General features: G+C 40.3%; 1 non-coding gene across 1 annotated transcript; it reads left to right on the top strand.

Moving 5' to 3' along the window:
* The first annotated feature begins 12,053 nt into the window (after positions 1-12,053).
* Positions 12,054-12,155, top strand: LOC111720621. The gene has a single exon (XR_002770232.1). It is a non-coding gene; the product is annotated as a U6 spliceosomal RNA (small nuclear RNA).
* Positions 12,156-12,852: the final 697 nt, after the last annotated feature.

The raw sequence follows: 12,852 nt of genomic DNA, 5'->3' as shown, positions 1-12,852 counted from the left end.
TCTAGTCAGAACTTCATGAGACCAGGAGTGAAAAGAAGAAATCTTCTTTTATTTTTTTTCAATAGATCCTGTAACCCCCTCCTCCTTCACCCCACTAGTAGAGGCATAACTAGGACAGGCAATCTGGGCTCTGCCCTAGGGTGTCAAATTTAGCAGGCAACAAATTTAGAGAATTCCAATAGCTATTGCAGTCTTTCAGCTCTATAGAAAGGACATAATTTAGCATCTATTTAGCACGACTGATTAGTTAAAATAGGAGTCTACCAGATGGAGTGTTTCTTCCTTTCCCATTCCTGCTCTTCCCTGTTCTTTCAGCAGAGGGCACTTTGCATGCCAGTTGTCCCAGGCTTGATTTATGTCACTTATCTCACTGGCAAAAAAAACTCTATATATTTGATTGTAAATGACCTGGATGTGGAGAAAGAGTCTTTGTGCTTTCTCTTTCTCTTCCTCCCTTGGCTGGGGCCCACAATCTGCCCTCAGAGAGGACTAATTTTGTGAGTGCTGAGATGAAATCACTGGGCTATATTGGAAACTTTTGGGGGACACCCTGATGACCTCATATGAGTCTTGGGAGAGCCTCCTTCCCTGCTTAACCCCCTCTTCTCACGTTTCTCTTTTTCCTTCTTCCCTCTGTGTGAATCTTAATATTAAAGTCCCTATTTGGTTTGGTTTTGTCTCCAAATGTCTATCTATCTGTCTGTCTGTCTCTCTCTCTCTGTGTGTGTGTGTGTGTGTGTGTGTGTGTGTGTGTCTGTCTGTCTGTCTGTCTCTATCTCTGTCTCTGTCTCTTTTTCTCTGTCTCTCTATCTCTCTCTTTTTCTCTGTCTCTGTGTCTCTTTTTTTTCTCTATCTCTGTCTCTGTCTCTTTCTCTCTCTCTTTCTCTATCTCTGTTTCTGTCTCTCTCTTTTTTCCCTCATCTCTGCCTCGCTCTCCTAACTCTGTCTTTGTCCTTTCCCTCTGTCCACCTCTCCATCATTTTTGTTTCCAGGCCTTTCTCTCCATCATCTTCCTTTTTGGTCCTTCTCGGGCTGCTCTGCATCTCGGCCCCTCCAGCACCATGTTTCTGGATCCTTTTGATCATGTCCGTTTCTGTAACTGCCTCTGTCTCCTCCCTCTCCGTGCTCTGACTCTGTGTGCCTCAGATCCAGAGCACCTGTTCCTGGCTCGTGGCTGGGCCCCTCACCTGCTGCATGAGTCCTGCTCACTCTTGCCAGCCCTGCTGACCCTGGATGGGCCTGGATGGGCAGGCGGCTCTCTTTGGGAGCTCCTCACTGCCCAGCCACCAGTGCCCACAGCAAGTGACAGACTAGTAAGTCATGCAGACCAGGCCTGGCACCTGGCCTACCCTGTGTTGGGTCTTCAGTCTGCCCTGAGGTACAGTATATACCATCATTTCTCTGTAAGGACAAAACCAAAAAAAGAGAAGAAAACCTACAATATCTCAAATATGGATAATTTTCTTTGTATTTCCTGACTGGGGTCAGAGAGGAAGGAGAGTTGGAATATGTCTGTTTTCTCTTTTTCTTATTTCAGTTTTTTCTGATATCGCCATGTATAGTGAGTGAGGATCTTTGCTCCTGCCCTTCCCCTCTCCAAGGTGAGAAAATCTTGAACTTACTTGTCTGCTACTATTGGAACATTTGTAGCAGCTTTCTACAAGATACAACTATATAGTTCCCATTGTTCTTGTTATTCATTTGTTTCAGTTGTGCCTGATTCTTTGTGACCCATTTTTCTTGGCAAAGATGCTGGAATGGTTTGCCATTTCTTTCTCCAGCTCGTTTTACAGATGAGAAACTGAGATAAAAAGGAATAAGTGACTTATCCAGTGTCACACAGCTAGTAAGCTGGCCAGGTCCCCTATTGACTGCAATCCTACCTGTCCCATTTTCTATTGGGATCTATTTATTTGTATTTATTCTCTTTATGTTTATTCTGCATATAATTGTGTATATATTGGCTGTCTCTCCCTAGTAATTTCTCGGAGAGTAGGCTTTGTTTATGTGTCCAGCACCTAGCAGTTCTCAGAACCTAATGACTGTTTAATGAATGCTTGTTAATTGATTGACTAATCTAAAGCTGGAATGGCACAATAGACATGACCTAATCTGGAAAAGGCACAGAGAAGTGGGGTACAATTTGCTCCAAGTCATTGGGCTAATAAGGAATAGAAGCTGGTATTACAATTCCAGGTCTTTTGATTCCAGATATAGTCACTGCCTCCCCAAATGGTCTAATTTTTATTATTAATAATTTATTTATAATTTATCAATATAGATTAATTATTAATAACATTTTATTAGTACTTTTATTAATAATAATTCTTGAAGAATTTTAGCATTTTAATCCCTTCTTATTGGGGTCACTGAGATAATAATAGTTTGGATTTATCTAGTGTTGCAAGATTTGAATTTTATAGGAAGTGTCTCATTGATCCTTACAACAACCTAAGGGTAGGTGCCATTTACAGATGAGGAAACTGAGGCAGATAGTTTTGTTCAAGGTTATTTATTTACTAAGTGCCTAAGGCAGAATTCAGATTCAGATCTTCTGTATTCTAAGTCTTCTGCTCTAGTCCCTGTACCACTCAAGAGTCATATATGACCCCTATTCCTTACCATCTCTCAAACTTCACCATTCTAAGAGAAGGTGAGGCAGTCTAGATTTCTCATGCTTTTTTCAGGCAGAATTACTTATAAGAGACCCAAAGGAGACATTTTAGGGATTTTGTGAGACTGTGCCCCATTTCTAACAGCAACTGGAGGAGGAGAAGGCAAAACCTCCGATGCAAATTTCTTGATTTCCAGGTCTTTCTGTCAGCGTCTCCCACTGATCTCTGACCCTGATCCAGGAGCTATTCAGAAAGTATCCTGCCTACTCTCTTTGCCTTTCCCTTCATACAAACTTCATTCTCTTTTAAACTCTAGGTGGTCTCCATTGGTGAAATTTACTATAACCCTCAGCACAGAATCCCTATCTCCTCCACATACAGTTTGTGTCCACCTCTATTCCTTTATTGAGACCTTCTAGTCTATCAGGACAGACTTACTCTCTTCCCTTCTCCTGCCTCAGATACCTTAATTCAGGCTATTCTCCTACCCCAGGCACCCTTCTTTATCCTAGAATACTTTGATTTAGAGCTACTAAGAGACCCAATCCCTTCATTTTATGGATGGAGCTACTTGGATCCAGATAGCAAAACCAAATAGCAAGTAGCACAATCAAATCTTTAGCAAATCTGGTACGTCCAAGGTTTCTGTTCATTACAGTGACATCTCAGAAACTTGATTCCTCCCTTGGAAGGTAGAAAATGTACTTTATGTCCCAGGGATACCTGCTTGACTGGTCCAGTCCACTTTCTCTCTTTCTCTCCCACCTCATCTCCCTCTTCCCTAGTAAGTTAGCCTCCAGCTTATGATGTTCAGGGAGGACTAGTTCCTTCTGTGTGAGGGCTGCTGAGCTCTTTTAGGAGTGTTCATCCATCTTTAATGTCCACCAGGCAGTCAGCTCTCACCTATGGCTCCAAGAAGCTGTATGATGCATATACCACTGTGGAGATCTTAGAGCTTTGTCAGATATCATTCACCAAGGTCATCCATTGCATTGCATGTGGGGCCATTGACAATCATCTTCAACTTTGTCTTGTCACTGGACTTCAATGATTCTGGAATAGCGAATGAAGCTGACAATTTTGTGCAACTCTGCTTCCCTTAAATCAACACAAATCAAGTCATCATTTGTGAAGTCATTGATCCTCTTTGAAAATGAAGGACAAGGGGCATCTGGATGTTGCAGTGGATAGAGAGCACTAGCCCTGAAGTCAGGAAGATCTGAGTTTAAATCTGGCCTCAGACACTTAATACTACCTAGCTGTGTGACCCTGGGCAAGTCACTTAACCCCAATTGCCTCAGCAAAAAGAAAAAAAAAAAGCAAACGAAGAACAAACAACAACAAGAAGTTTCTAGCTCATGGTCTTCCTCACCACAATCCTTGGTTTCCTAGGACTTCAATCTTCTCTTGGTCTCATCAATCATGGATAGGAAGAGTTCTATCTTAGATATCCTATCAACTCCCCATACAGTTCTCCCCACCCAGAGGACTTTTTTTCCAGGAGCCACAATTCCTCTGAGCATAATAAAAGAGAGGGAATACCAGATTTGGAATCAGAAGACTTGGGTTTGAATCTCAGCGCTTTTGCTTATTAACCAAGTCAATTAGCATTTCTATACCTCAGTTTCCCCATCTGTCAAAGGAAGGGATTGTACCAAGTGGTTCCTTAGATCCATTTAAAAAACAAAATCCTGTGACAATAAATTATTGGCAAAGCAGGGATTAGAAGAAGGGCAGCTTTTTAAATTGTATCTTTAGCACTTAACATAGTGCCTGGTTGATAGTAAACCCTTAGTAAAATTTTTGTTTGTATTTTTGATTCTTTCCAGGGGAATAACTTAATGGTGATACATAGAAAGGGCTCTGCCCCTGGCAGACAGGAAATCTTTTTCTAATTCCAATTTTCTTTTTGGATTGAAGGAACCTATTGGCTCTTTTAGTCCAGTCTTCTCATTTGACAGAAGAAATTAAAACTCAGAGACCGGTCCTTTGTTGCCAAAGATCACTGGAAGAATAAATGACAGGGTGGGGTCTTGAACCATCAACCATCAGTTTCCTGGACTAAGTGCTCTCTAAGGATTTCTTCCAGCTCCATCATCTCATGCCCTAAGATTCTATCCTCTTGTTTGCCTTTGTGTGATCTTGGAGAAATCATTTAACCTCTCTGCCTCAGTTTCCTCAACTACAAAATGGGGATAATATTTGTACCTACCTCCCCTGGTAATTCTCAGGGATCAGGTGAGGGAATATTTTTAAAGTGCTTGACAAACAATAGGTGCTTAATAAATACTTGTTTCCTTTCCTCTTCTCTCAACTAAACAAAACCAGATCTAAGGGCACTAATTAGATTTCTAGAAAACAACTACAGAAAACTATTATAGGATGGGGCAAATGAGACTTTTTGCTAGATGTCTTCTAGGTTAGAGGGAACTTCTTCCCAACAGCAACTATACTATAGCTTAGTACAACTTTCCTCACGTTTCCACCCTCACACCATTATTCTTCCTTTTGCCTTTGCTCATGCTGTTCCCCAGACCTGGTCTGTCCTCTTCCTTACCTCTGTTTGTCTTAACCACTGAAGCTCTCCCTGAACAATCCTGCTGGAAATGATGTCTCTGATCTCTTTTAGTGACTCTTTTTATAAGATGCTATTTTGTAGTTCATTTGTTTTTAGTTGTGTTTGATGTTTTGTGATCCCATTTGGAGTTTTCTTTTCAAAAACACTGAAGTGGTTTGTCATTTCCTTCTCCAACTCATTTGATAAAAAAAGGAAACTGAGAAAAATAGATTGTAAACTACTTAAGGTCAGGAACTAATCCTTGTTTGTCTTTGTTATAGCCACGAGGACAGTGCTTAGAACAATAGGAGCTCTCTCTAGATATATTTCCTGAAATTAATTCAATTCTCCTTCCCCTTTACATGTCTTTGTATCTGACCCATTGTTGATCTGTCCCTCAATAGACAGAAACTGCTTGCTGGCTTTGTTTTGTTCCCTAGGCTTCTTTCTCTTTTCTCTTTGTCAAATCCTTCTTCCTCTATGACTTCAATTTTCATTTCTAAGCAGATGCTTCCCAAACATATACACACATATATATGGCTGCACTGAATATATATACTCACATTTGTATGACTAAGATATATATATATATATATATATATATATATATGTTTGTGTGTATACATACATACATGTCTGATTGGGATATATGTGTATGTATATTCACATGGAACTAGGATATGTGTGGATATACACATGTATGTATATATTATATGCATGTATATATAATATATTATGCCATATATATATATATATATACATGCACATATATTTATATACATGTGACTGGGATATATATACATGCATGCTTGCGTGCCTGGAATATACACAACTGTGATTGGAATATGTGTGTATACATAATGCACATATTTGATATAGATGTATACATGTGTATACATATGTGACTGGGCTGGAAATTTACATACAGAGGCACCTGTGAGTCAGGACTTTCTTTCTAACCTATTTTTATTCATAGTATCCCCATTCTCATTATCTAGGCATGAAACTATGGCATAATGGTTTCCTCTTCTCTCCCCATTTCCCCCCTCAAAAAAAAATTACATTCAACAGCTTTCAAGTTCTGTCAAAGGCTTGGCTTATAGAAGGCAAACAGGAAGCCTGCAGACTGCCCACAACATTCCCAAATATGGGCTGAATCAGATTAAAATGTGATTGGGAAATAGTTAGCAAAATATTAGGAGAAGGAAATAAATATTTGTTATGCACCTACTATGTGCATTATGCTAAAAACACTTTAAAAATATTATTTCATTTGATCTTTACAACATGGAAGTAGTGGTTGTTACTCCTATTTTACAGAGGAGGAAACTGAGTCAAACAGAAGTTGAGGTTTGTCAATTATCACAAAGGTGTTATTGCATTTGAGAAAACTGAGCGTCAAACAGCTGATAAGTGATGGAGGTCAAATTCAAATTTGGGTCTTCTACTCTAAATCCAGTACTCTATTTACTGTGTTGTGCCCCAATTATAGATCTAAGGTTTTAAGGAAATTGGGGAAAAAAGAAAGGGAGAGAGAAAAATAAGCTCCTACCTCAAATTTGAAACCCCATATTTTTAATGTTAAGAGTTTTTAAAGCCTTGAGAAAAAAAAAAAGAAAACAGTCTTGGATGAATCAGTCTAGAGTTAACCAGAAAATTTGCAATATGCTTCTGGAATACTGAAATTTGTGTTCTAATATCTATCCACATCTTATTTTCTTTGTGGAGCATTTTGTTCATTCTGCTTTCAAAAAGAATTTTTTTAATTTAATTTTTTCAATTAATAAGAATTCTCAAAGGATTTCGGCAGAAGACAACCCCACAAACAAAATGCTATCCACCTCCAGAGAGAGAGAGAGAATAGAGGAACTAGGTAAATTGAAGTATAATTTTCTTTCTTTTTTTCTTCCTTTCTGCTAACATAAAAATATCTTTTGCCTGATTTCATATGTGAAAAATAGAAAAACAAAACCCTTATAATATATATGTATAACCAAGCAAAACAAATTTCCATGTTGGCCTTATCCAGAAATATAGTTCTCATTCTGTATCCCGAGTCCATCACCTCTCTGATAAGAAGAGGTGACTAGCATCTTTTTCCATGGGTTCAGTAGAATCATGGTTGGTCATGGCATTGCTCAGAATTATTAAAAGTGTTTGGCATCTTTATAAGGTCATTGTTAATGTATAAATCGTGTTCCTGATTCTGCTCACTTTTTTTTTCAGTTCAAACAGATCTTTTCAGATTTTTTTTTAATTATCCTTTTTGAAATTTCTTTGTAGTATAATACCATCCCATTATATACTATAAATTATTGAGCTGTTCCCCAATGGTTACAACAAGCATTTATAAAATGCTTTTCAGGTTCTGAAACCAGATTCTGAGCATAGGAAACTCAAATAGTCCCTGCCTTCAAAAAGCTTACATACTATTAGAGGGAAATATTATTTCTAGTGAATAGAACAAGGTGAAGGGGTGGGCAGAAAGAGTTCTTTTGTGATCCCAACTGACTCTGGGGATTTCAGAGAGACAGACCAGGATGTGACTGACGGTAGCATCCTTGTGAACCCCAATTTCCCTACTGTAAGCATTTGGGGATTCTGAGAGAAGAGACAGACAGAGAGATAGAGACACACAGATAGAAAGAGAAACAGAGAGAGACAGAGACAGAGAGACAGAGACACAGAGAGACAGAGACACAGAGAGACAGAGAAAGAGACACACACAGTGAGAAAGAAAGAGAGACACACACACAGAGGCAGAGACACAGAGAAACAGAAAGGGAGAGACAAACAGAGCAAGATGGGGAGCAAGTACAGTTATCTATGCTAGAAACTCACTAGCAGAATCATTTCTAAGCTCCTTTGTGAGGCTGATTTCTTCAGATTCTGTTTCTCTGTGTTCATCTCCGTCTTTGTATTTGTCTTTGCCCCTCTCTGTGGCTATGTTTCTGTTCTGCTTTCTATTTTCTATGCATCTTTTATTCTTCCTGTGTCTTTCTGTGTCTCCCTCTCTGCCCCTCTGTCTGGGTGTGTCTGCCCTTTCTCTGTCTCTCTCACCGTCTGTCTCTGACCCTTTCTGCATCTTTCCTGTGCCTCTCTGTCCCTTCTCTGTGTCTCAGACTGTCTATGCCCTCAGTCTGGTGATGTGGGGTGTGTGTGTGTGTGGAGGGGGGGGGATTTGCTTCTCTCCACATGTCTCTGCAGTTTCTTCGGCTTTCTATGAGTCTCCTCCCCTCTCTGTGTGTCCAAGGCTTTTCCTGTTTGTGTCTGTCTTTCTGGCTTTCTCTTTCTTTTTCTGTATGTCTCCATCACTTTCTCTGTCCCCTTCCACCCCCCCCATATCCTTCCTGTCTTTTCCCATCTCTATCTCTATTTCTCTGTTTCTACATGTTAAAGGTGCTCCTGCTTAGTAAGCATTCAACCCAAACAGAGACAGGAAAACTCTGGGATATGGGGAGAGGAGGTGAGGAGGAACAAAGGTGCAAGGAGGGGGCAGGGGGATGAAAAAGCAAGGAGTCAGTGTGAAATAGCACTGAATACAAACCCAGCTGTCTCCGTTATCTCTCTCTGGCAAAAGGAGAGGAGCATTAGGCAGAACAGGTATTCGAAGGAAGGGTGTGAAGGAAAGATGGCTGCAGAGCAGCAGGATAGAGAGATACATGGGTGTGAGCTACAGGACCTGAGATAAAGGGAATACATAAAGGCTGCACAGAGAGGAACATTGTCTCAACGCAGAAGCTCCCGAGGCTCCCAGGGGAGGGTATTTTTATTTGCTAGCCCCTGAGGTTAAGGACTGATCACCAGGTACTGTAAGAAGAATGCTCCCTGGGAGGCAGGAGGAGTGGATTGGAGTCCTGTTTTTTGCTGCTGATTCATTAGTCATACAATCACAGAGCAGAGCTGGAACGAGAACCAGGGAGATAAAAATTGCCTGCCTAAGATTATACAGGTAGCACGTGTCTCAGCAAGGATTAGAACCCAGGTCTAGGACTCCATAGTTCCTTTCCCTCTGAATCTTGGTTTCCTCCATTGTAAAATTGCAGAGAGGGGTCATGATAACACCTGCCTTCTAGTATGTTACAAGATCCAATGAGATAATGCTAATAATAGTAATTGTAATAATGAAATGTTGTAAAATGGAGTTCTCCTCCTTTTTTTTTTTTTTTTTTTTTTTTTTTTTTTTTTTTTTTTTGCTGAGGCAATTGGGGTTAAATGACTTGCCCAGAATCACACAGCTGGAAGGTATTAAGTGTCGGAGACAAAATTTGAACTCAGGTCCTCTTGACTTCAGGGCTAGTGCTCTATCCACTTCACCACCTAGCTGCACTCTCCCTCTTTCTTCTTGTCAGAAACTGGGACAGTTGGGAAAAATAGAAGGATAAAGCAAGGAAAACATCCAGGACAGACTAGATTGGGGTAGGATAGCAGAATACCTGTATCTAAATATGTATCTTTGCAAACATTCTCTGGAAAAATTCTTGTAATTACTCTTTGTCGCCTGTATAACCTTGGCCAAATAATAAATAACTTATGTTAATACTCTCAGCTATTGTGAGCTGTGAGTGTTTCCTCAAAGAAATTGTCCTGAATTTACTTTGTGTGTTTATATAATACACACATATAGTACTCTCTTTCTATAGTATTTATGTAAATAAATGAACTTGGACAAATCATTTAACCTCTGCTTGCTTCAGTTTTTCTATTTAAAAATGGAAATAATGATAGAATCTTTTTTATCTATTGTGAGGATCAAATAAAATATTTGTAAAGTCATTTTCTCTACCAATTATTATTATTTATATGTGTGTCTGGTGTCTCCTTTCTCTCCTATAGAATATAAACTCCTTGGATATTATTTGATTTTTGTACTCATATCCCTACCACCTCACTCAATACTTCACATACAGTAGGGACTTAATATATGCTTCTTTACTTGCCTAATAATAACAATATTGATACTACCTTCCATTTATAGGGTACTTTGAAGTTTATGATGTACGTTACAGGCATTATCTTATAATCTCTCTGGGCCTCAATAAGAGTGTTAATAGACACATTCACAGAGAAGTATAACACAGTGTGATATGCTAGGCTGCTAAGTGGTGAGTTGTTTAGAGAACTAGACCTGAAATTAAGAAGACCCGAGTTCAAATGCAACCTCAGAAACTTACCTGCTCTGTGATCTTGGTCAAGTCATTTAACCTATGCCTTTTTTAGTTTTCTAGTCCATAAAATGTGGATAACAATTGAATCTACCTGCCAGGACTGTTGTGAGAATAAAATGAGGTGATATTTTCAATGTGCTTTGAAAACCTCAAAGCATTATATAAAAGCTAGCTATTCCTATTGTTGTGGGATGTAATAGGGCCAAGGAAAAGATGCAAAGTGCTCGAGGAGAATGAAAGAAAATCAAGAGCATTCTCAGCTGGTGGGGGAAGAGGGCTGCTCCTAGAAATGGCACCAAACTGAGCCTTGAAGGAAGATAAAGATTTTGAAAGGTAGAGATGGGGAAGGAGTGCATGTGAAGGGGAGAAGTGCGATAGCAGGGAGGCAGGCTGTGAAGGACTTAAAATGCGAGGTTTGTGGGAGAAGTTTATAGGGAGGCACTGAGGGCTTTTGAAGAGGTGAGTAATATAGATAGAACTGTGCTTTAGGAAAATTTATATCAACAATGTATAAGATGAATTGGAGAGGCTGGTGAGAGAAGACAAAGAGATCCATTAGGAATTAGAATCTGGGGGAATTTGGGATACTGCAGTGCAGGGAGCTAGGATGGAGCTGATGGTAGCTGTCCATGGCACAGTAGAAGTGAGAAATCCTAGGACCTACACTTGGAAGATGGATAAGTAGAGATCAGGGACAGATGTTATCTCCATAGCAAGGGCAGCTAGGTGACATCTTAGTGCTTTGTCTGGAGTCAGGAAGAGTCATCTTCCTGAGTTCAAATCTGGCTTCAGATACATACTAGCTGTGTGACACTGGTCAAGTCCCTTCACCCTACTTGCCTCAGTTTCCTCATCTGTTAAATGAGTTGGAGAAGGAAATAGCAAACCACTCCATTATCTTTTCCAAGAAAACCCCAAATGGGGTCGGGAAGAGTCAGACATGACTGAGAAGTCATCACTGAATGATAATATAACTAAATATTATAGAGATAGAACTAATAGGAATTGACAACTGATTGATTATTGGAATGTTGCACATTGAGGGGAGACAAATTAAATTTTAGATTGAATTTGTGGGTGAATGAGAGGATGGTAGTGTTGTCAAGAGAAATAAGAATTGTGTTTGGGGTGAGGCAAGTTTAGGGGGAAGATGAGTTCAGTTTGGGATATATATGGAGTTTGAGGTACTGGTGGTTGGGGTGATGTGTATGATGACGTGAAGAAAGCAGCTGATCAAGCAGGGCAAATTTCAGGAGAGAGAACAGACTGCATTTATAGATTTGGGAGTCATCTGAATAGAGGTGATAATTGAACCCATGGTAGAGAATGAGATCATCAAGAGAGAGAAGAAGCCCAGGGCAGTCTCAGGATACACTCAGACTTAGGGGGAAGGAGCTAGACTGAGACTGAGAAGTAGTTGGGCAGATAGGAGGGGAGCCCGGAGAGAAGAAGGTAATGGATGCTCTGGGAGGCAAGAGTCTCCAGGAGGAAGGTGGACAGTAATGTCAAAAGTTTCAGAAATTTCAAGGGGGACGAGCATTAAGGAAATGTTACTGGTTGGGCAGCTAGGTGGTGCAGTGGATAGATCACATGCCCTTGAGTCAGGAGAACTGAGTCCAGGTATAGCTCACTAGCTGTGTGACTCTCAGTCCCTTAACCTCATTTGCCTCCAAAAATATGTTACTGGATTTCACATTTAAAAGATCATGCGTTGGACTTCTTTCGGCAGCACATATACTAAAATTGGAATGATACGGAGGTTAGCACGGCTCTTACACAGGATGACAGGCAAATTTTGAGGCATTCTATGTTTTTAAAGAATTAAAAGATCATAGGTCACTTTTGATGGAGCAGTTTCCTTTGAAAGGAAGGGTAAGAAGCTAGATTGCCAGGGGATTGTGGTATTAGTGTGCGATGAGGAAATAGAGAAGAAGAACATGGGCTTCCTAGGTAATTACAGTTACAAAGGAGAGATGTGGGATGATCATTTGAGGAGAACTAATACTGATTGTAAGTGGGAGTAGGGGAATAATTTGTACCATGACCACAATAATGTAGAGGAAAACATTGAAAGACTTCTGAACTCTGATAACACAGTGATTACTGTGCCTCTGAGGACCGCCGGTGCAGCATCCCTCCTGTTTCTTTGGATGTAGGAGCTCTGACTTTCCCATCTTCTGAGTGTGTGCTTTGATCTTCCTTGTCACCATAATAACTTTCAAGGGTGAGAAACTTTTTTAGTTGTCTGTTCATTTTCTTTTAACTCTTTGTAAACATAGGGCTCTGTTTCCAGGGTGGCGGGTACCCTACCACAAGCTTCAGGGGTTTTATGTTTTCAAAGCTCCTTCTAGGGACCTGCCCACAAGCTCTCTCTTGTGTCCTGGAGCTGTTAGGAGTTAGGAGCTGCCCACCCCACAGTAGCTGTAAGATCCAATCTACTGGTCTCAGGCTGCACTGCTGCAACCTGCACTGGGACTCCCACCCTGGGGCCACAGACCTCTCCACTGATATT

The sequence above is a fragment of the Sarcophilus harrisii genome, chromosome 4 (assembly GCF_902635505.1).
Source record: "Sarcophilus harrisii chromosome 4, mSarHar1.11, whole genome shotgun sequence".
Classification (NCBI taxonomy): Eukaryota; Metazoa; Chordata; class Mammalia; order Dasyuromorphia; family Dasyuridae; genus Sarcophilus; species Sarcophilus harrisii.
The sequence above is the reverse complement of the archived record's forward strand: the minus strand, read 5'-3'. Positions and strand labels throughout refer to the sequence as shown.